This window comes from Schistocerca americana, unplaced genomic scaffold (assembly GCF_021461395.2).
Source record: "Schistocerca americana isolate TAMUIC-IGC-003095 unplaced genomic scaffold, iqSchAmer2.1 HiC_scaffold_13, whole genome shotgun sequence".
In the NCBI taxonomy this organism is placed as follows: Eukaryota; Metazoa; Arthropoda; class Insecta; order Orthoptera; family Acrididae; genus Schistocerca; species Schistocerca americana.
Window position 1 is genome coordinate 26,551,342 of NW_025725371.1, and position 25,816 is coordinate 26,577,157.

Below are 25,816 nucleotides of genomic sequence, written 5' to 3' on the forward strand. Positions count from 1 at the left end.
AAGAATAGAGACTCTTCTTACAGTCGGTGCTTTGAGAATTCCCTGTGAGACCAGTAATAGTTTCCGATACACCACTGCAGGTTCAATGTATTCCTTGGACGTTCAAATTCACGATGATACATAGCAATCGCATCGGATTTAAATGCAAAAGGCACAATGCTACCTTAATTCCAAGAAGAGTTAGATTTTTTGGAGTCTGTGCCTTGATCCTAACCTGTGAGACCAGGATTAGTTTCCGATACAACACTGCAAGTTCAATGTATTCCTTGGACCTTCACATTGACGGAGAAACACAGAAATCGCATCGGAATTAAATACAAAAGGCACAATGCCGCCTTAAGTACGAGAATAGATACACTTCTTACAGTCGGTGATTAGAGCATTCCCTGTGAGACCAGTATTAGTTTACGATACACCACTGCAGGTTCAAGGTATTCCTTGGACCTTCACATTGACTATGAAACACAGAAATCGCATCGGAATTAAATACAAATGTAATAAGGCCGCCTTAAGTACAAGAATAGAGACTCTTCTTACAGTCAGTGCTTTGAGCATTCCCTGTGAGTCCAGTATTAGTTTCCGATACACCACTACAGGTACAATGTATTCCTTGGACCTTCACATTGACGGAGAAACACAGAAATCGCATCGGAAGTAAATACAAAAGCACAATGGCGCCTTAATTACAAGAATAGTGACTCTTCTTACACTCGGTGCTTTGAGCATTCCCTGTGAGACCAGTAATAGTTTCCAATACACCACTGCAGGTCCAATGTATTCCTTGGACGTTCACATTCACGATAAAACATAGAAATCGCATCGGATTTAAATACAAAAGGCGCAGTGCCACCTTAATTCCAAGAAGAGTTAGATTATTTGGAGTCTGTGCCTTGATCCTTTCCTGTGAGACCAGTATTAGTTTCCGATACACCACTGCAGGTTCAATGTATTCCTTGGACCTTCACATTGACGATGAAACACAGAAATCGCATCGGAATTAAATACAAAAGGCACAATGCCGCCTAAATAACAAGAATAGAGACTCTCTTCTTACAGTCGGTGCTTTGAGCATTCCCTGTGAGACCAGTAATAATTTCCGATACACCACTGCAGGTTCAATGTATTCCTTGGACGTACACATTCGCGATGAAAGATAGAAATCGCATCGGATTTAAATACAAAAGGCACAATGCCGCCTTAAGTACAAGAATAGAGACACTTCTTACAGTCGGTGCTTTAAGCATTGCCTCTGAGGGCAGTATTAGTTTCAGATACACCACTGCAGGTTCAAGGTATTCCTTGGACCTTCTCATTGACTATGAAACACAGAAATCGCATCGGAATTTAATACAAAAGGCACAAGGAAGACTTAAGTAAAAGAATAGAGACTCTTCTTACAGTCGGTGGGTTGAGCATTCCCTGTAAGACCAGTATTAGTTTCCGATACACCACTGCAGGTTCAATGTATTCCTTGGACCTTCACACTGACTATGAAACACAGAAATCGCATCGGAATTAAATACAAAATGCACAATGCCCCCTTAATTACAAGAATAGAGACTCTTCTTGCTGTCGGTGCTTTGAGCATTCCCTGTGAGACCAGTTTTAGTTTCCGATACACCACTGCAGGTTCAATATAATCCTCGGACCTTCACATTGACGATGAAACACAGAAATCGCATCGGAACTAAATACAAAAGGCACAATTACGCATTAATTACAAGAATAGAGACGCTTCTTACAGTCGGTGCTTGGCGCATTCCCTGTGAGACCAGTAATAGTTTTCGATACACAGCTGCAGGTTCAATGTATTCCTTGGACATTCACATTGACGATCAAACACTGAAATTACATTGTAATTAAATACAAAAGGCACAATGCCGCCTTAATTGCAAGAAGAGTGAGACTTCTTAGAATCTGTGCTTTGATCCTTTCCTGTGAGACCAGTATTAGTTTCCGATACACCACTGCACATTCAATGTATTCCTTGGACGGTCAAATTGAATATGTAAGACAGAAATCGTATCGGAATTAAACTCAAATGGCACTATGATGCCTTAAGTACATGAATACAGACTCTTCTTACAGTCGATGCTTTGAGCATTCCCTGTGGGACCTGTATTAGTTTCCGATACACCACTGCAGGTTCAATGTATTCCTTGGACCTTCACATTGACGATGAATGACAGAAATCGCATCGGAATTAAATACAAAAGGCACAATGGAGCCTTAAGTACAAGAATAGAGACTCTTCTTACAGTCGGTGCTTGGAGCATTCCCTGTGAGCCCAGTATTAGTTTCCGATACACTATTGCAGATTCAATGTATTCCTTGGAGCTTCACATTGACGATGAAACACAGAAATCGCATCGGAATTAAATACAAAAGGCACAAAACCGCCTTAAGTGAGGGAGTAGAGACTCTTCTTACAGTCGTTGCTTTGAGCATTCCCTGTGAGAACAGTATTAGTTTCCGATACACAGCTGCAGGTTCAATGTATTCCTTGGACATTCACATTGACGATCAAACACTGAAATTACATTGGAATTAAATACAAAAGGCACAATGCCGCTTTATTGCAAGAAGAGTGAGAATTCTTAGAGTCGGTGCTTTGATCCTTTCCTGTGAGACCAGTATTAGCTTCCGATACACCACTGCAGGTTCAATGTATTCCTTGGACCTTCACATTGACGATGAAACACAGAAATCGCATCGGAATTAAATACAAAAGGAACAATGTCGTCTTAAGTACAAGAATAGAGACACTTCTTACAGTCGGTGATTTGAGCGTTCCCTCTAAGAGCAGTATTAGTTTCCGATACACCACTGCAGGTTCAAGGTATTCCTTGCCCTTCACATTGACTATGAAAACAGAAATAGCATCGGAATTAAATACAAAAGTCACAAGGCCGCCTTAAGTACAAGAATAGAGACTCTTCTTACAGTCAGTGCTTTGAGCATTCCCTATGAGGCCAGTATTAGTTTCCGATACACCACTGCAGGTTCAAAGTATTCCTTGGACCTTCACATAGACTATGAAACACAGAAATCGCATCGGAATTAAAAACAAAAGGCACAATGCCGCCTTAAGTACAAGAATAGAGACTCTTCTTACAGTCGGTGCTTTGAGCATTCCCTGTGAGACCAGTATTAGTTTTCGATACACCACCGCAGGTTCTATGTATTTCTTAGACCTTCACATTGACGATGAAACACAGAAATCGCATCGGAATTAAATACAAAAGGCACAATGCCACCTTAAGTACAAGAATAGAGACACTTCTTACAGTCGGTGATTTGAGCATTCCCTGTGAGACCAGTATTAGTTTCCGAAACACCACTGCAGGTTCAAGGTATTCCTTGGACCTTCACATTGACTATGAAACACAGAAATCGCATCGGAATTAAATACAAAAGTAACAAGGCCACCTTAAGTACAAGAATAAAGACTCTTCTTACAGTCAGTGCTTCGAGCATTCCCTGTGAGACCAGTAATAGTTTCCGATACACCACTGCAGGTTCAAACTATTCCTTGGACCTTCACATTGACTATGAAACACAGAAGTCGCATCGGAATTAAATACAAAAGGCACAATGCCGCCTTGAGTTAAAGAATAGAGACTCTTCTTACAGTCGGTGCTTTGAGCATTCCCTGTGAGACCAGTATTAGTTTCCGATACACCACTACAGGTACAATGTATTCCATGGACCTTCACATTGCGGAGAAACACAGAAATCGCATCGGAATTAAATACAAAAGCACAATGCCGCCTTAATTACAAGAATAGAGACTCTTCTTACAGTCGGTATTTTGAGCATTCCCTGTGAGACCAGTAATAGTTTCCGATACACCACTGCAGGTTCAATGTATTCCTTGGACCTTCACATTGACGATGAAACACAGAAATCGCATCGGAATTAAATACAAAAGGCACAATGCCGCCTTAAGTACAAGAATAGAGACTGTCTTCTTACAGTCGGTGCTTTCAGCATTCCCTGTGAGACCAGTAATAGTTTCCGATACACCACTGCAGGTTCAATGTATACCTTGGACGTACACATTCACGATGAAACATAGAAATCGCATCGGATTTAAATACAAAAAACCCAATGCCGCCTTACGTACAAGAATAGAAACACTTCTTACAGTCGGTGCTTTGAGCATTCCCTCTGAGGGCAGTATTAGTTTCCGATACACCACTGCAGGTACAAGGTATTCCTTGGACCTTCACATTAACTATGAAACACAGAAATCGCATTGGAATTAAATAAAAAAGGCACAAGGAAGACTTAAGTACAAGAATAGAGACTCTTCTTACAGTCGGTGCTTTGAGCATTCCCTGTGAGACCAGTATTAGTTTCCGATACGCCACTGCAGGTTCAAAGTATTCCTTGGACATTCACATTGACTATGAAACACAGAAATCGCATCGGAATTAAATACAAAAGGCACAAAGCCGCCTTAAGTACAAGAATAGAGACTCTTCTTACAGTCGGTGCTTTGAGCATTCCCATTGAGACCAGTATTAGTTATCGATACACCACTGCAGGTTCAGTGTATTCCTTGGACCTTCACATTGACGATGAAACACTGAAATCGCATCGGAATTAAATACAAAAGTCACAATGCCGCCATAAGTACAAGAATAGAGACTCTTCTTACAGTCGGTGGTTTGAGCATTCCCTGCAAGACCAGTATTAGTTTCCGTTACACCACTGCATGTTCAATGTATTCCTTGGACCTTCAAATTGACGATGAAACAAAGAAATCGCATCGGAATTAAATACAAAAGGCACAATGCCGCCTTAATTACAAGAATGGAGACTCTTCTTACAGTCGGTGCTTTGAGCATTCCCTGTGAGACCAGTATTAGTATCCGATACACCACTGCAGGTTCAATGTATTCCTTAGACCTTCACAATGACGATGAAACACAGAAATCGCATCGGAATTAAATACAAAAGGCATAATGACGCCTTAAGTACAAGAATAGAGACACTTCTTACAGTCGTTGATTTGAGCATTCCTTCTGAGAGCAGTATTAGTTTCCGATACACCACTGCAGGTTCAAGGTATTCCTTGGACCTTCTCATTGACTATGAAACAAAGAATTTGCATCGGAATTAAATACAAAAGGCACAATGCCCCCTTAAATACAAGAATAGAGACTCTTTTTGCAGTCGGTGCTTTGAGCATTCCCTGTGAGATCAGTATTAGTTTCCGATACACCACTACAGGTTCAATATAATCCTTGGACCTTCACATTGACGATGAAACACAGAAATCGCATCGTAAGTAAATACAAAAGGCACAATTTCGCATTAATTACAAGAATAGAGGCTCTTCTTACAGTCGGTGCTATGAGCATTCCCTGTGAGACCAGTAATAGTTTCCGATACACCACTGCAGGTTCAATGTATTCCTTGGACCTTCACATTGACGATGAAACATAGAAAGCGCATCGGATTTAAATACAAAAGGCACAATGCCGCCTTAAGTACAAGAATAGAAACACTTCTTACAGTCGGTGCTTTGAGCATTGCCTCTGAGGGCAGTATTAGTTTCCCATACACCACTGCAGGTTCAAGGTATACCTTGGACCTTCACATTAACTATGAAACACAGAAATCGCATCGGAATTAAATAAAAAAGGCACAATGCCGCCTTAAGTACAAGAATAGAGACTCTTCTTACAGTCGGTGCTTTGAGCATTCCCATTGAGACCAGTATTAGTTTTCGATTCACCACTGCAGGTTCAATGTATTCCTTGGACCTTCACATTGACGATGAAACACTGAAATCGCATCGGAATTAATTACAAAAGTCACAATGCCGCCATAAGTAGAAGAATAGAGACTCTTCTCACAGTCGGTGGTTTGAGCATTCCCTGCAAGACCAGTATTAGTTTCCGATACACCACTGCGTGCTCAATGTATTCCTTGGACCTTCAAATTGACGATGAAACAAAGAAACCGCATCGGAATTAAATACAAAAGGCACAATGCCGCCTTAATTACAAGAATGGAGACTCTTCTTACAGTCGGTGCTCTGAGCATTCCCTGTGAGACCAGTTTTAGTATCCGATACACCACTGCAGGTTCAATGTATTCCTTAGACCTTCACATTGACGATGAAACACAGAAATCGCATCGGAATTAAATACAAAAGGCACAATGACGCCTTAAGTACAAGAATAGAGACACTTCTTACAGTCGGTGATTTGAGCATTCCTTCTGAGAGCAGCATTAGTTTCCGATTCACCACTGCAGGTTCAAGGTATTCCTTGGACCTTCTCATTGACTATGAAACACAGAAATTGCATCGGAATTAAATACAAAAGGCACAATGCCCCCTTAATTACAAGAATAGAGACTCTTTTTGCAGTCGGTGCTTTGAGCATTCCCTGTGAGACCAGTATTAGTTTCCGATACACCACTGCAGGTTCAATATAATCCTTGGACCTTCACATTGACGATGAAACACAGAAATCGCATCGGAAGTAAATACAAAAGGCACAATTTCGCATTAATTACAAGAATAGAGTCTCTTCTTACAGTCGGTGCTATGAGCATTCCCTGTGAGACCAGTAATAGTTTCCGATACAATACTGCAGGTTCAATGTATTCCTTGGACCTTCACATTGACGATGAAACACAATAATTCCATCGGTATTAAATACAGAAGGCACAATGCTGCCTTAAGTACAAGAATAGAGACTCTTCTTACAGTCGGTGATTTGAGCATTCCCTGTGAGACAAGTATTAGTTTCCGATACACCACTGCAGTATCAATGTATTCCTTGTACCTTCAAATTGACGATGAAACAAAGAAATCGCATCGGAATTAAATACAAAAGGTACAATGCCGCCTTAATTACAAGAATGGAGACTCTTCTTACAGTCGGTGCTTTGAGCATTCCCTGTGAGACCTGTATTAGTATCCGATACACCACTGCAGGTTCAATTTATTCCCTAGACCTTCACAATGACGATGAAACACGGAAATCGCATCGGAATTAAATACAAAAGGCACTATGCCGCCTTAAGTACAAGAATAGAGACACTTCTTACAGTCGGTGATTTGAGCATTACTTCTGAATGCAGTATTAGTTTCTCATACACCACTGCAGGTTCAAGGTATTCCTTGGACCTTCACATTGACTATGAAACACAGAAATCGCATCGGAATTAAATACAAAAGGCACAATGAAGCCTTGAGTACAATTATAGAGACTCTTCTTACAGTCGGTGCTTTGACCATCCCTGTGAGACCAGTATTAGTTTCTGATACACCACTGCAGGTTCAATGTATTCCTTGGACCTTCACATTGACGATGAAACACAGAAATCGCATCGGACTTAAATACAAAAGGCACAATGCCGCCTTAATTACAAGAATAGAGGCTCTTCTTACAGTCGGTGTTTTGAGCATTCCCTGTGAGACCAGTATTAGTTTCAGATACACCACTGCAGGTTCAATGTATTCCTTGGACCTTCATATTGACAATGAAACATAGAAATCGCATCGGAATTAAATACAAAAGGCACAATGCCACCTTAAGTACAAGATTAGAGACTCTTTTTACAGTCGGTGCTTTGAGCATTCCCTGTCAGACCAGTATTACTTTCCGATACACCACTGCAGGTTCTATGTATTCCTTGGACCTTCACATTGACGATGAAACACAGAAATCGCATCGGAATTAAATCCAAAAGGCACAATGCCGCCTTAAGTACAAGAATAGAGACTATTCTTACAGTCGGTGATTTGAGCATTCCCTGTGAGTCCAGTATTAGTTTCCGATACACCACTGCAGGTTCAATGTATTCCCTGGACATACACAATGACGATGAAACACTGAAATTACATCGGAATTAAAAACAAAAGGCACAATGCCCCCTTAATTACAAGAATAGAAACTCTTCTTGCAGTCGGTGCTTTGAGCATTCCCTGTGAGACCAGTATTAGTTTCCGATACACCACTGCAGGCTCAATGTATTCCTTGGACATACACAATGACGATGAAACACTGAAATTACATCGGAATTAAATACAAAAGACACAATGCCGCCTTAATGCAAGAAGAGTGAGACTTCTTAGAGTCCATTCTTTGAACCTTTCCTGTGAGACCAGTATTAGTGTCCGATACACCACTGCAAGTTCGTTGTATTCCTTGGACCATCACATTGACGATGAAACACAGAAATCGCATAGGAATTAAATACAAAAGACACAATGCCGCCTTAATTACACGAATATAGACTCTTCTTACAGTCGGTTCTTTGAGCACTCCCTGTGAGACCAGTATTAGTTTCCGATACACCACTGTAGGTTCAATGTATTCTTGGACTTACACACTGACGATGAAACAATGAAATTACATCGGAATTAAATACAAAAGGCACAATGCCGCCTTAAGTGCAAGAAGAGTGACACTTCTTAGAGTCTGTGCCTTGATCCTTTCCTGTGCGACCAGTATTAGTTTCCGATACACCACTGCAGGTTCAATTTATTGCTTGGAGCTTCACATTGACGATGAAACACAGAAATCGCATCGGAATTAAATACAAAAGGCACAATGCCCCCTTAAGTACAAGAATGGAGACACTTCTTACAGTCGGTGCTTTGAGCATTCCCTCTGAGAGCAGTATTAGTTTCCGATACATGACTGCAGGTTCAAGGTATTCCTTGAACCTTCACATTGACTATGAAACACAGAAATCGCATCGGAATTAAATACAAAAGGCACAATGCCGGATTAAGCACAAGATTAGTGACACTTCTTACCGTCGATGCTTTGAGCATTCCCTCTGAGAGCAGTATTAGTTTCCGATACACCACTGCAGGTTCAAAGTATTCCTTGGACCTTCACATTGACTATGAAACACAGAAATCGCATCGGAATTAAATACAAAAGGCACAATGCCGCCTTAAGTACAATTATAGAGACTCTTCTTACAGTCGGTGATTTGAGCATTCCCTGTGAGACCAGTATTAGTTTCCGATACACCACTGGAGGTTCAATGTATTCCTTGGACCTTCATATTGACGATGAAACACAGAAATCGCATCGGACTTATATACAAAAGGCACAATGCCGCCTTAATTACAAGAATAGAGACTCTTCTTACAGTCGGTGTTTTGAGCACACCCTGTGAGACCAGTATTAGTTTCAGATACACCATTCCAGGTTCAATGTATTCCTTGGACCTTCATATTGACAATGAAACATAGAAATCGCATCGGAATTAAATACAAAAGGCACAATGCCCTCTAAGTACAAGATTAGAGACTCTTCTTACAGTCGGTGCTTTGAGCATTCCCTGTGAGACCAGTATTAGTTTTCGATACACCACTGCAGGTTCTATGTATTCCTAGGACCTTCACATTGACGATGAAACACAGAAATCGCATCGGAATTAAATCCAAAAGGCACAATGCCGCCTTAAGTACAAGAATAGAGACTATTCTTACAGTCGGTGATTTGAGCATTCCCTGTGAGTCCATTATTAGTTTCCGATACACCATTGCAGGTTCAATGTATTCCTTGGACCTTCACATTGACTATGAAACACAGAAATCGCATCGGAATTAAATACAAAAGGCACAAGGCTGCCTTAAGTACAAGAATAGAGACTCTTCTTACAGTCAGTGCTTTGAGCATTCCCCGTGAGACCAGTATTAGTTTTCGATACACCACTGTAGGTTCAATGTATTCCTTGGACCTTCACATTGACGATGAAACACAGAAATCGCATCGGAACTAAATACAAAAGGCACAATGCCGCCTTAATTACAAGAATAGAGACTCTTCTTACAGTCGGTGCTTTGAGCATTCCCTGTGAGGCCAGTAATAGTTTCCGATACAACACTGCAGGTTCAATGTATTCCTTGGACCTTCACATTGACGATGAAACACAGAAATCACCTCGGAATTAAATACAAAAGGCACAATGCCGCCTACAGAACAAGAATAGAGACTCTTCTTACAGTCGGTGTTTTGAGCATTTCCTGCGAGACCAGTATTAGTTTCCGATACACCACTACAGGTTCAATGTATTCCTTGGACCTTCACATTGACGATGAAACACAGAAATCGCATCGGAATTAAATACAAAAGGCACAATGACACCCTAAATACAAGAATAGAGACTCTTCTTACAGTCGGTGCTTTGAGCATTCCCTGTGAGACCAGTATTAGTTTCCGATACACCACTGCAGGTTTAATGTATTCCTTGGACATACACATTGACGATAAAATACTGAAATTACATCGGAATTAAATACAAATGGCACAATGCCGCCTTAAGTGCTAGAGGAGTGAGACTTCTTAGTGTCTGTGCCTTGATCCTTTCCTATGAGAGCAGTATTAGTTTCCGATACACCACTGCAGGTTCAATGTATTCCTTGGACCTTCACATTGACGAAGAAACACAGAGATCACATCGGAACTAAATACAATAGGAACAATGCCGCCTTAATTACAAGAATAGAGACTGTTCTTACAGTCGGTGCTTGAGCATTCCCTGTGAGACCACTAATAGTTTCCGATACACCACTGCAGGTTCAATGTATTCCTTGGACCTTCACATTGACGATTTAACAAAGATATCGCATCGGAATTAAATACAAAAGGCACAATGCCGCATTAAGTACAAGAATAGAGACACTTCTCTCAGACGGTGCTTTGAGCATTGCCTCTGAGACCAGTATTAGTTTCCGATACACCACTGCAGGTTCAAAGTATTCCTTGGACCTTCACATTGACTATGAAACACAGAAATCGCATCGGAATTAAATACAAAAGCACAATGCCGCCCTTAGTACAAGAATAGAGACACTTCCTACAGTCGGAGATTTGAGCATTCCCTCTGAGAGCATAATTAGTTTCCGATACACCACTGCAGGTTCAAAGTATTCCTTGGACCTTCACATTGACTATGAAACACAGAAATCGCATCGGAATTAAATACAAAACGCACAAGGCCGCCTTAAGTTCAAGAATAGAGAATCTTCTTACAGTTGGTGCTTTGAGCATTCCCTGTGAGACCAGTTTTAGTTTTCGATACACAACTGCAGGTTCAAAGTATTCCGTGCACCTCCCCATTGACTATGAAAGTCAGAAATCGCATCGGTATGAAATACAAAAGGCACAATGCCGCCTTAAGTACAAGAATAGAGACACTTCTTACAGTCGATGCTTTGAGCATTCCCTCTGAGAGCAGTATTAGTTTCCGATACACCACTGCAGGTTCAAAGTATTCCTTGGACCATCACATTGACTATGAAACATAGAAATCGCATCGGCATTAAATACAAAAGGCACAATGCCGGCTTAAGTACAAGAATAGAGACTATTCTTACAGTCGGTGATTTGAGCATTCCCTGTGAGTCCAGTATTAGTTTCCGATACACCACTGCAGGTTCAATGTATTCCCTGGACATACACAATGACGATGAAACACTGAAATTACATCGGAATTAAATACAAAAGGCACAATGCCCCCTTAATTACAAGAATAGAAACTCTTCTTGCAGTCGGTGCTTTGAGCATTCCCTGTGAGACCAGTATTAGTTTCCGATACACCACTGCAGGCTCAATGTATTCCTTGGACATACACAATGACGATGAAACACTGAAATTACATCGGAATTAAATACAAAAGACACAATGCCGCCTTAATGCAAGAAGAGTGAGACTTCTTAGAGTCCATTCTTTGAACCTTTCCTGTGAGACCAGTATTAGTGTCCGATACACCACTGCAAGTTCGTTGTATTCCTTGGACCATCACATTGACGATGAAACACAGAAATCGCATAGGAATTAAATACAAAAGACACAATGCCGCCTTAATTACACGAATATAGACTCTTCTTACAGTCGGTTCTTTGAGCACTCCCTGTGAGACCAGTATTAGTTTCCGATACACCACTGTAGGTTCAATGTATTCTTGGACTTACACATTGACGATGAAACAATGAAATTACATCGGAATTAAATACAAAAGGCACAATGCCGCCTTAAGTGCAAGAAGAGTGACACTTCTTAGAGTCTGTGCCTTGATCCTTTCCTGTGTGACCAGTATTAGTTTCCGATACACCACTGCAGGTTCAATTTATTGCTTGGAGCTTCACATTGACGATGAAACACAGAAATCGCATCGGAATTAAATACAAAAGGCACAATGCCCCCTTAAGTACAAGAATGGAGACACTTCTTACAGTCGGTGCTTTGAGCATTCCCTCTGAGAGCAGTATTAGTTTCCGATACATGACTGCAGGTTCAAGGTATTCCTTGAACCTTCACATTGACTATGAAACACAGAAATCGCATCGGAATTAAATACAAAAGGCACAATGCCGGATTAAGCACAAGATTAGTGACACTTCTTACCGTCGATGCTTTGAGCATTCCCTCTGAGAGCAGTATTAGTTTCCGATACACCACTGCAGGTTCAAAGTATTCCTTGGACCTTCACATTGACTATGAAACACAGAAATCGCATCGGAATTAAATACAAAAGGCACAATGCCGCCTTAAGTACAATTATAGAGACTCTTCTTACAGTCGGTGCTTTGAGCATTCCCTGTGAGACCAGTATTAGTTTCCGATACACCACTGGAGGTTCAATGTATTCCTTGGACCTTCACATTGACGATGAAACACAGAAATCGCATCGGACTTAAATACAAAAGGCACAATGCCGCCTTAATTACAAGAATAGAGACTCTTCTTACAGTCGGTGTTTTGAGCACACCCTGTGAGACCAGTATTAGTTTCAGATACACCATTGCAGGTTCAATGTATTCCTTGGACCTTCATATTGACAATGAAACATAGAAATCGCATCGGAATTAAATACAAAAGGCACAATGCCCTCTAAGTACAAGATTAGAGACTCTTCTTACAGTCGGTGCTTTGAGCATTCCCTGTGAGACCAGTATTAGTTTTCGATACACCACTGCAGGTTCTATGTATTCCTAGGACCTTCACATTGACGATGAAACACAGAAATCGCATCGGAATTAAATCCAAAAGGCACAATGCCGACTTAAGTACAAGAATAGAGACTATTCTTACAGTCGGTGATTTGAGCATTCCCTGTGAGTCCAGTATTAGTTTCCGATACACCATTGCAGGTTCAATGTATTCCTTGGACCTTCACATTGACTATGAAACACAGAAATCGCATCGGAATTAAATACAAAAGGCACAAGGCTGCCTTAAGTACAAGAATAGAGACTCTTCTTACAGTCAGTGCTTTGAGCATTCCCCGTGAGACCAGTATTAGTTTTCGATACACCACTGTAGGTTCAATGTATTCCTTGGACCTTCACATTGACGATGAAACACAGAAATCGCATCGGAACTAAATACAAAAGGCACAATGCCGCCTTAATTACAAGAATAGAGACTCTTCTTACAGTCGGTGCTTTGAGCATTCCCTGTGAGGCCAGTAATAGTTTCCGATACAACACTGCAGGTTCAATGTATTCCTTGGACCTTCACATTGACGATGAAACACAGAAATCGCATCGGAATTAAATACAAAAGGCACAATGACACCCTAAATACAAGAATAGAGACTCTTCTTACAGTCGGTGCTTTGAGCATTCCCTGTGAGACCAGTATTAGTTTCCGATACACCACTGCAGGTTTAATGTATTCCTTGGACATACACATTGACGATAAAATACTGAAATTACATCGGAATTAAATACAAATGGCACAATGCCGCCTTAAGTGCTAGAGGAGTGAGACTTCTTAGTGTCTGTGCCTTGATCCTTTCCTATGAGACCAGTATTAGTTTCCGATACACCACTGCAGGTTCAATGTATTCCTTGGACCTTCACATTGACGAAGAAACACAGAGATCACATCGGAACTAAATACAATAGGAACAATGCCGCCTTAATTACAAGAATAGAGACTGTTCTTACAGTCGGTGCTTGAGCATTCCCTGTGAGACCACTAATAGTTTCCGATACACCACTGCAGGTTCAATGTATTCCTTGGACCTTCACATTGACGATTTAACAAAGATATCGCATCGGAATTAAATACAAAAGGCACAATGCCGCCTTAAGTACAAGAATAGAGACACTTCTCTCAGACGGTGTTTTGAGCATTGCCTCTGAGACCAGTATTAGTTTCCGATACACCACTGCAGGTTCAAAGTATTCCTTGGACCTTCACATTGACTATGAAACACAGAAATCGCATCGGAATTAAATACAAAAGCACAATGCCGCCCTTAGTACAAGAATAGAGACACTTCCTACAGTCGGAGCTTTGAGCATTCCCTCTGAGTGCATAATCAGTTTCCGATACACCACTGCAGGTTCAAAGTATTCCTTGGACCTTCACATTGACTATGAAACACAGAAATCGCATCGGAATTAAATACAAAACGCACAAGGCCGCCTTAAGTTCAAGAATAGACAATCTTCTTACAGTAGGTGCTTTGAGCATTCCCTGTGAGACCAGTTTTAGTTTTCGATACACAACTGCAGGTTCAAAGTATTCCCTGGACATACACAATGACGATGAAACACTGAAATTACATCGGAATTAAATACAAAAGGCACAATGCCCCCTTAATTACAAGAATAGAAACTCTTCTTGCAATCGGTGCTTTGAGCATTCCCTGTGAGACCAGTATTAGTTTCCGATACACCACTGCAGGCTCAATGTATTCCTTGGACTTACACATTGACGATGAAACAATGAAATTACATCGGAATTAAATACAAAAGGCACAATGCCGCCTTAAGTGCAAGAAGAGTGACACTTCTTAGAGTCTGTGCCTTGATCCTTTCCTGTGCGACCAGTATTAGTTTCCGATACACCACTGCAGGTTCAATTTATTGCTTGGAGCTTCACATTGACGATGAAACACAGAAATCGCATCGGAATTAAATACAAAAGGCACAATGCCCCCTTAAGTACAAGAATGGAGACACTTCTTACAGTCGGTGCTTTGAGCATTCCCTCTGAGAGCAGTATTAGTTTCCGATACATGACTGCAGGTTCAAGGTATTCCTTGAACCTTCACATTGACTATGAAACACAGAAATCGCATCGGAATTAAATACAAAACGCACAATGCCGGATTAAGCACAAGATTAGTGACACTTCTTACCGTCGATGCTTTGAGCATTCCCTCTGAGAGCAGTATTAGTTTCCGATACACCACTGCAGGTTCAAAGTATTCCTTGGACCTTCACATTGACTATGAAACACAGAAATCGCATCGGAATTAAATACAAAAGGCACAATGCCGCCTTAAGTACAATTATAGAGACTCTTCTTACAGTCGGTGCTTTGAGCATTCCCTGTGAGACCAGTATTAGTTTCCGATACACCACTGGAGGTTCAATGTATTCCTTGGACCTTCACATTGACGATGAAACACAGAAATCGCATCGGACTTAAATACAAAAGGCACAATGCCGCCTTAATTACAAGAATAGAGACTCTTCTTACAGTCGGTGTTTTGAGCACACCCTGTGAGACCAGTATTAGTTTCAGATACACCATTGCAGGTTCAATGTATTCCTTGGACCTTCATATTGACAATGAAACATAGAAATCGCATCGGAATTAAATACAAAAGGCACAATGCCCTCTAAGTACAAGATTAGAGACTCTTCTTACAGTCGGTGCTTTGAGCATTCCCTGTGAGACCAGTATTAGTTTTCGATACACCACTGCAGGTTCTATGTATTCCTAAGACCTTCACATTGACGATGAAACACAGAAATCGCATCGGAATTAAATCCAAAAGGCACAATGCCGCCTTAAGTACAAGAATAGAGACTATTCTTACAGTCGGTGATTTGAGCATTCCCTGTGAGTCCAGTATTAGTTTCCGATACACCATTGCAGGTTCAATGTATTCCTTGGACCTTCACATTGACTATGAAACACAGAAATCGCATCGGAATTAAATACAAAAGGCACAAGGCTGCCTTAAGTACAAGAATAGAGACTCTTCTTACAGTCAGTGCTTTGAGCATTCCCCGTGAGACCAGTATTAGTTTTCGATACACCACTGTAGGTTCAATGTATTCCTTGGACCTTCACATTGACGATGAAACACAGAAATCGCATCGGAACTAAATACAAAAGGCACAATGCCGCCTTAATTACAAGAATAGAGACTCTTCTTACAGTCGGTGCTTTGAGCATTCCCTGTGAGGCCAGTAATAGTTTCCGATACAACACTGCAGGTTCAATGTATTCCTTGGACCTTCTCATTGACGATGAAACACAGAAATCACCTCGGAATTAAATACAAAAGGCACAATGCCGCCTACAGAACAAGAATAGAGACTCTTCTTACAGTCGGTGTTTTGAGCATTTCCTGTGAGACCAGTATTAGTTTCCGATACACCACTGCAGGTTCAATGTATTCCTTGGACCTTCACATTGACGATGAAACACAGAAATCGCATCGGAATTAAATACAAAAGGCACAATGACACCCTAAATACAAGAATAGAGACTCTTCTTACAGTCGGTGCTTTGAGCATTCCCTGTGAGACCAGTATTAGTTTCCGATACACCACTGCAGGTTTAATGTATTCCTTGGACATACACATTGACGATAAAATACTGAAATTACATCGGAATTAAATACAAATGGCACAATGCCGCCTTAAGTGCTAGAGGAGTGAGACTTCTTAGTGTCTGTGCCTTGATCCTTTCCTATGAGACCAGTATTAGTTTCCGATACACCACTGCAGGTTCAATGTATTCCTTGGACCTTCACATTGACGAAGAAACACAGAGATCACATCGGAACTAAATACAATAGGAACAATGCCGCCTTAATTACAAGAATAGAGACTGTTCTTACAGTCGGTGCTTGAGCATTCCCTGTGAGACCACTAATAGTTTCCGATACACCACTGCAGGTTCAATGTATTCCTTGGACCTTCACATTGACGATTTAACAAAGATATCGCATCGGAATTAAATACAAAAGGCACAATGCCGCCTTAAGTACAAGAATAGAGACACTTCTCTCAGACGGTGCTTTGAGCATTGCCTCTGAGACCAGTATTAGTTTCCGATACACCACTGCAGGTTCAAAGTATTCCTTGGACCTTCACATTGACTATGAAACACAGAAATCGCATCGGAATTAAATACAAAAGCACAATGCCGCCCTTAGTACAAGAATAGAGACACTTCCTACAGTCGGAGCTTTGAGCATTCCCTCTGAGAGCATAATTAGTTTCCGATACACCACTGCAGGTTCAAAGTATTCCTTGGACCTTCACATTGACTATGAAACACAGAAATCGCATCGGAATTAAATACAAAACGCACAAATCCGCCTTAAGTTCAAGAATAGAGAATCTTCTTACAGTTGGTGCTTTGAGCATTCCCTGTGAGACCAGTTTTGGTTTTCGATACACAACTGCAGGTTCAAAGTATTCCGTGCACCTCCCCATTGACTATGAAAGTCAGAAATCGCATCGGAATGAAATACAAAAGGCACAATGCCGCCTTAAGTACAAGAATAGAGACACTTCTTACAGTTGATGCTTTGAGCATTCCCTCTGAGAGCAGTATTAGTTTCCGATACACCACTGCAGGTTCAAAGTATTCCTTGGACCATCACATTGACTATGAAACATAGAAATCGCATCGGCATTAAATACAAAAGGCACAATGCCGGCTTAAGTACAAGAATAGAGACCCTTCTTAAAGTTAGTGCGTTGAGCATTCCCTGTGAGACCAGTATTACTTTCCGATACACCACCGCCGGTTCAATGTATTCCTTGGACTTTCACATTGACGATGAAACACAGAAATCGCATCGGAATTAAATACAAGAAGCACAATGCCGCCTAAAGTACAAGATCAGAGACTCTTCTACAGTCTGTGCCTTGAACACTCCCTGTGTGACCAGTATTAGTTTCCGATGCACCACTGCAGGCTCAATGTATTCCTTATACCTAAGCATTGATGATAAAACACTGAAATTACATCGGAATTAAATACAAAAGGCACAATGCCGCCATCAGTGCAAGATGAGTGAGACTTCTTAGAATCTGTGCTTTGATCCTTTAATGTGAGACCAGTATTAGTTTCCGATTCACGACTGCAGGTTCAAAGTATTCCTTGGGCCTTCACATTGACTATGAAACACAGAAATCGCATCGGAATTAAATACAAAAGCAACAATGCCGGCTTAAGTACAAGAATAGAGACTCTTCTTTCAGTCGGTGCTTTGATCATTCCCTGTGTGAGCAGTATTAGTTTCCGATACACCACTGCAGGTTCAAGGAATTCCTTGGACATTCACATTGAATATGAAACACAGAAATCGCATCGGAACTAAATACAAAAGGCACAATGCCGCCTTAAGTACAAGAATAGAGACTCTTCTTACAGTCGGTGTTTTGTGCATTTCCTGTGAGACCAGTATTAGTTTCCGATACACCACTGCAGGTTCAGTGTATTCCTTGGACCTTCACATTGACGATGAAACACCGAAATCGCATCGGAATTAAATGCAAAAGGCACAAAGCCACCTTAAGTACAAGAATAGAAACTCTTCTTACTGTCGGTGTTTTGAGCTTTTCCTGTGAGACCAGTATTAGTTTCCGATACACCACTGCAGGTTCAATGTATTCCTTGGACCTTCACATTGACGACGAAACACAGAAATCGCATTGGAATTAAATACAAAAGGCACAATGCCGCCTTAAGTACAAGAATAGAGACTCTTCCTACAGTCGGTGCTTTGAGCATAACCTGTGAGACCAGTATTAGTTTCCGATACACCACTGCAGGTTCAATGTATTCCTTGGACATGCACATTGACGATGAAATACTGAAATTACATAGGAATTAATTACAAAAGGCACAATGCCACCTTAAGTGCTAGAGGAGTGAGACTTCTTAGTGTCTGTGCCTTGATCCTTGCCTGTGAGACCAGTATTAGTTTCCGATACACCACTATAGGTTCAATGTATTCCTTGGACCTTCACATTGACGATGAAACACAGAAATCGCATCGGAACTAAATACAAAAGGAACAATGCCGCCTTAATTACAAGAATAGAGACACTTCTTACAGTCGGAGCTTTGAGCATTCCCTCTGAGAGCAGTATTAGTTTCCGATACACCACTGCTGGTTCAAAGTATTCCTTGGACCTTCACATTGACTATGAAACACAGAAATCGCATCGGAACTAAATACAAAAGGCACAATGCCGCCTTAATTACAAGAATAGAGACTCTTCTTACAGTCGGTGCTTTGAGCATTCCCTGTGAGGCCAGTAATAGTTTCCGATACACCACTGCAGGTTCAATGTATTCCTTGGACCTTCACATTGACGATGAAACACAGAAATCACCTCGGAATTAAATACAAAAGGCACAATGCCGCCTACAGAACAAGAATAGAGACTCTTCTTACAGTCGGTGTTTTGAGCATTTCCTGTGAGACCAGTATTAGTTTCCGATACACCACTGCAGGTTCAATGTATTCCTTGGACCTTCACATTGACGATGAAACACAGAAATCGCATCGGAATGAAATACAAAAGGCACAATGACACCCTAAATACAAGAATAGAGACTCTTCTTACAGTCGGTGCTTTGAGCATTCCCTGTGAGACCAGTATTAGTTTCCGATACACCACTGCAGGTTTAATGTATTCCTTGGACATACACATTGACGATAAAATACTGAAATTACATCGGAATTAAATACAAATGGCACAATGCCGCCTTAAGTGCTAGAGGAGTGTGACTTCTTAGTGTCTGTGCCTTGATCCTTTCCTATGAGACCAGTATTAGTTTCCGATACACCACTGCAGGTTCAATGTATTCCTTGGACCTTCACATTGACGAAGAAACACAGAGATCACATCGGAACTAAATACAATAGGAACAATGCCGCCTTAATTACAAGAATAGAGACTGTTCTTACAGTCGGTGCTTGAGCATTCCCTGTGAGACCACTAATAGTTTCCGATACACCACTGCAGGTTCAATGTATTCCTTGGACCTTCACATTGACGATTTAACAAAGATATCGCATCGGAATTAGATACAAAAGGCACAATGCCGCCTTAAGTACAAGAATAGAGACTGTTCTTACAGTCGGTGCTTGAGCATTCCCTGTGAGACCACTAATAGTTTCCGATACACCACTGCAGGTTCAATGTATTCCTTGGACCTTCACATTGACGATTTAACAAAGATATCGCATCGGAATTAGATACAAAAGGCACAATGCCGCCTTAAGTACAAGAATAGAGACACTTCTCTCAGACGGTGCTTTGAGCATTGCCTCTGAGACCAGTATTAGTTTCCGATACACCACTGCAGGTTCAAAGTATTCCTTGGACCTTCACATTCACTATGAAACACAGAAATCGCATCGGAATTAAATACAAAAGCACAATGCCGCCCTTAGTACAAGAATAGAGACACTTCCTACAGTCGGAGCTTTGAGCATTCCCTCTGAGAGCATAATTAGTTTCCGATACACCACTGCAGGTTCAAAGTATTCCTTGGACCTTCACATTGACTATGAAACACAGAAATCGCATCGGAATTAAATACAAAACGCACAAGGCCGCCTTAAGTTCAAGAATAGAGAATCTTCTTACAGTTGGTGCTTTGAGCATTCCCTGTGAGACCAGTTTTAGTTTTCGATACACAACTGCAGGTTCAAAGTATTCCGTGCACCTCCCCATTAACTATGAAAGTCAGAAATCGCATCGGAATGAAATACAAAAGGCACAATGCCGCCTTAAGTACAAGAATAGAGACACTTCTTACAGTCGATGCTTTGAGCATTCCCTCTGAGAGCAGTATTAGTTTCCGATACACCACTGCAGGTTCAAAGTATTCCTTGGACCATCACATTGACTATGAAACATAGAAATCGCATCGGCATTAAATACAAAAGGCACAATGCCGGCTTAAGTACGAGAATAGAGACCCTTCTTAAAGTTAGTGCGTTGAGCATTCCCTGTGAGCCCAGTATTATATTCCGATACACCACCGCCGGTTCAATGTATTCCTTGGACTTTCACATTGACGATGAAACACAGAAATCGCATCGGAATTAAATACAAGAAGCACAATGCCGCCTAAAGTACAAGATCAGAGACTCTTCTACAGTCTGTGCCTTGAACACTCCCTGTGTGACCAGTATTAGTTTCCGATGCACCACTGCAGGCTCAATGTATTCCTTGGACCTAAGCATTGATGATAAAACACTGAAATTACATCGGAATTAAATACAAAAGGCACAATGCCGCCATCAGTGCAAGATGAGTGAGACTTCTTAGTGTCTGTGCCTTGATCCTTTCCTGTGAGACCAGTATTAGTTTCCGATACACCACTACAGGCTCAATGTATTCCTTGGACCTTCACATTGACGATGAAACACAGAAATCGCATCGGAACTAAATACAAAAGGAACAATGCCGCCTTAATTACAAGAATAGAGACACTTCTTACAGTCGGAGCTTTGAGCATTCCCTCTGAGAGCAGTATTAGTTTCCGATTCACCACTGCTGGTTCAAAGTATTCCTTGGACCTTCACATTGACTATGAAACACAGAAATCGCATCGGAATTAAATACAAATGGCACAATGCCGCCTTAACTACAAGAATAGAGACTCTTCTTACAGTCGGTGCTTTGAGCATTCCCTGTGAGACCAGTATTAGTTTCCGATACACCACTGCAGGTTCAATGTATTCCTTGAACCTTCACATTGACTATGAAACACAGAAATCGCATCGGAATTAAATACAAAAGGCACAATGCCGCCTTAGGTACAAGAATAGAGACTCTTCTTACAGTCGGTGCTTTGAGCATTCCCTGTGAGACCAGTATTATTTTCCGATACACCACTGCAGGTTCAAAGTATTCCTTGGACCTTCCATTTGACTATGAAACACAGAAATCGCATCGGAATTAAATGAAAAAGGCACAAAGCCGCCTTAAGTACAAGAATAGAGACTCTTCTTACAGTCGGTGTTTTGAGCATTTCCTGTGAGACCAGTATTAGTTTCCGATACACCACTGCAGGTTCAATGTATTCCTTGGACCTACACATTGACGATGAAACACAGGAATCGCATCGGAATTAAATACAAAAGGCTCAATGCCGCCTTACGTACAAGAATAGAGACTCTTCTTACAGTCGGTGCTTTGAGCATTCCCTGTGAGACCAGTATTAGTTTCCGATACACCACTGCAGGTTCAATGTATTCCTTGGACATTCACATTGACGATGAAATACTGAAATTACACCGGAATTAAATACAAAAGGCACAATGCCGCCATAAGTTCTAGAGGAGTGAGACTTCATAGTGTCTGTGCCTTGATCCTTTCCTGTGAGACTAGTATTAGTTTCCGATACACCACTGCAGGTTCAATGTATTCCTTGGACCTTCACATTGACGAAGAAACACAGAAATCGCATCGGAACTAAATACAAAAGGTACAATGCCGCCTTAATTACGAGAATAGGGACTCTTCTTACAGTCGGTGCTTGAGCATTCCCTGTGAGACCAGTAATAGTTTTCGATACACCACTCCAGGTTCAATGTATTCCTTGGACCGTCACATTGACGATGAAACACAGAAATCGCATCGGAATTAAAAACAAAAGGCACAAAGCCGCCTTAAGTACAAGAATACAGACACTTCCCTCAGTCGGTGCTTTGAGCATTGCCTCTCAGACCAGTATTAGTTTCCGAAACACCACTGCAAGTTCAATGTATTCCTTGGACCTTCAAATTGACTATGAAACTCAGAAATCGCATCGGAATTAAATACAAAAGGCATAATGCCGCCTTAAGTACAAGAATAGAGACGCTTCTTAGAGTCGGGGATTTTAGCATTCCCTGTGAGACCAGTATTAGTTTCCGATACACCACTGCAGGTTAAATGTATTCCCTGGACATACACTATGACGATGAAACACTGAAATTACATCGGAATTAAATACAAAAGACACAATGCCGCCTTAATGCGAGAAGAGTGGGACTTCTTAGAGTCCATTCTTTGAACCTTTCCTGTGACACCAGTATTAGATTCCGATACACCACTGCATGTTCAATATATTCCTTGGACCTTCACATTGACGATGAAACACAGAAATCGCATCGGAATTTAATACAAATGGCACAATGCCGCCTTAATTACAAGAATAGAGACTCTCCTTACAGTCGGTGCTTTGAGCATTCCCTGTGAGGCCAGTAATAGTTTCCGATACACCACTGCAGATTCAATGTATTCATTGGACCTTCACAGTGACGATGAAACACAGAAATCGCATCGGAATTAAATAGAAAAGGCAAAATGCCGCATTAAGTACAAGAATAGAGACACTTCTTACAGTCGGTGCTTTGAGCACTCCCTGTGACACCAGTATTAGTTTCCGATACACCACTGCAGGTTCAATGTATTCCTTGGACCTTCACATTGACGATGAAACACAGAAATCGCATCGGAATAAAATACAAAAGGCAGAATACCGCCTTAAGTACAAGAATAGAGACTCTTCTTACAGCCGGTGCTTTGAGCATTCCCTGTGAGACCAGTATTAGTTTCTGATACACCACTGCCGGTTCAATGTATTCCTTGGACGTACACATTGACGATGAAACACTGAAATTACCTCGGAATTAAATACAAAAGGCACAATGCCGCCTTATGTGCAAGAAGAGTGAGACTTCTTAGAGTCTGTGGCTTGATCCTTTCCTGTGCGACCAGTATTAGTTTCCGATACACCTCTGCAGGTTCAATGTATTCCTTGGACCTTCACATTGACGATGAAACACAGAAATCGCATCGGAATTAAATACAAAAGGGACAATTCCGCCTTAAGTACATGAATAGAGACACTTCTTACAGTCTGTGCTTTGAGCATTCCCTCTGAGAGCAGTATTAGTTTCCGATACACCACTGCAGGTTCAAGGTATTCCTTGGACCTTCACATTGACTATGAAACACAGAAATCGCATCGGAATTAAATACAAAAGGCACAATGCCGGCTTAAGTACAAGAATAGAGACTCTTCTTACAGTTAGTGCTTTGAGCATTCCCTGTGAGACCAGTATTAGTTTCCGATTCACCACTGTAGGTTCAATGTATTCCTTGGACATGCACATTGACGATGAAACACTGATATTACATCGGAATTAAATACAAAAGGCACAATGCCGCCTTAAGTGCAGGAAGAGTGAGACTTCTTAGAGTCTGTACTTTGATCCTTTCCTGTGAGACCAGTATTAGTTTCCGATACACCACTGCAGGTTCAATGTATTCCCTGGACCTTCACATTGACGATGAAACACAGAAATCGCATGGGAATTAAATACAAGAAGCACAATGCCGCGTAAAGTACAAGATCAGAGACTCTTCTACAGTCTGTGCCTTGAACACTCCCTGTGAGACCAGTATTAGTTTCCCATACACCACTGCAGGTTCAATGTATTCCTTGGACATACACATTGACGATGAAACACTGAAATTACATCGGAATTAAATACAAAAGGCACAATGCCGCCTTTAGTGCAAGATGAGTGAAACTTCTTAGAATCTGTGCTTTGATCCTTTAATGTGAGACCAGTGTTAGTTTCCGATCCACGACTGCAGGTTCAAAGTATTCCTTGGACCTTCACATTGAAGATGAAACACAGAAATCGCATCGGAATTAAATACAAAAGGCACAAACCAGCCTTAAGTACAACAATAGAGATTCTTGTTACAGTCGTAGCTTTTAGCATTCCCTGTGAGACTAGTATTAGTTTCCGATACACCACTGCGGGTTCAATATATTCCTTGGACCTTCACATTGACGATGAAACACAGAAATTACATCGGAATTAAATACAAAAGAAAGAATGCCGCCTTAATGCAAGAAGAGTGAGACTTCTTTGAAGTCCATTCTTTAATCCTTTCCTGTGAGACCAGTATTAGTTTCCGATACACCACTGCAATATCAATGTATTCCTTGGACCTACACATTGAAGATGAAACAGAGAAATCGCTTCGGAATTAAATACAAATGGCACAATGCCGCCATAATTACAAGAATAGAGAATCTTCTTACAGTCGGTGCTTTGAGCATTCACTGTGAGCCCAGTATTAGTTTCCGATACACCACTGCAGGTTCAATGTATTCCTTGGAACTTCAAGTTTACGATGAAACACAGAAATCGCATCGGAATTAAATACAAATGGCAACAATGCCGCCATAAGTACAAGAATAGAGAATCTTTTTAGAGTCGGTGCTTTGAGCATTCACTGTGATACCAGTATTAGTTTCCGACACACCATTGCGGGTTCAAAATATTCCTTGGACTTTCACATTGACGATGAAACACAGAAATTACATCGGAATTAAATACAAAAGAAAGAACGCCGCCTTAATGCAAGAAGAGTGAGACTTCTTAGAGTCCATTCTTTACCCTTTCCTGTGAGACCAGTATTAGTTTCCGATACACCACTGCAGGTTCAATGCATTCCTTGGACCTTCACATTGACGATGGAACACAGAAATCGCATCGGAAATAAATACAAAAGGCACAATGCCGCCTTAAGTACAAGAATAGAGAATCTTCTTACAGTCGGTGCTTTGAGCATTCCCTGTGAGACCAGTATTAGTTTCCGATACACCACTGCAGGTTCAATGTATTCCTTGGCCATACACATTGACAATGAAATACTGAAATTACATCGGAATTAAATACAAATGGCACAATGCCGCCTTAAGTGCTAGAAGAGTAAGACTTCTTAGAGTCTGTGCCTTGATCCTTT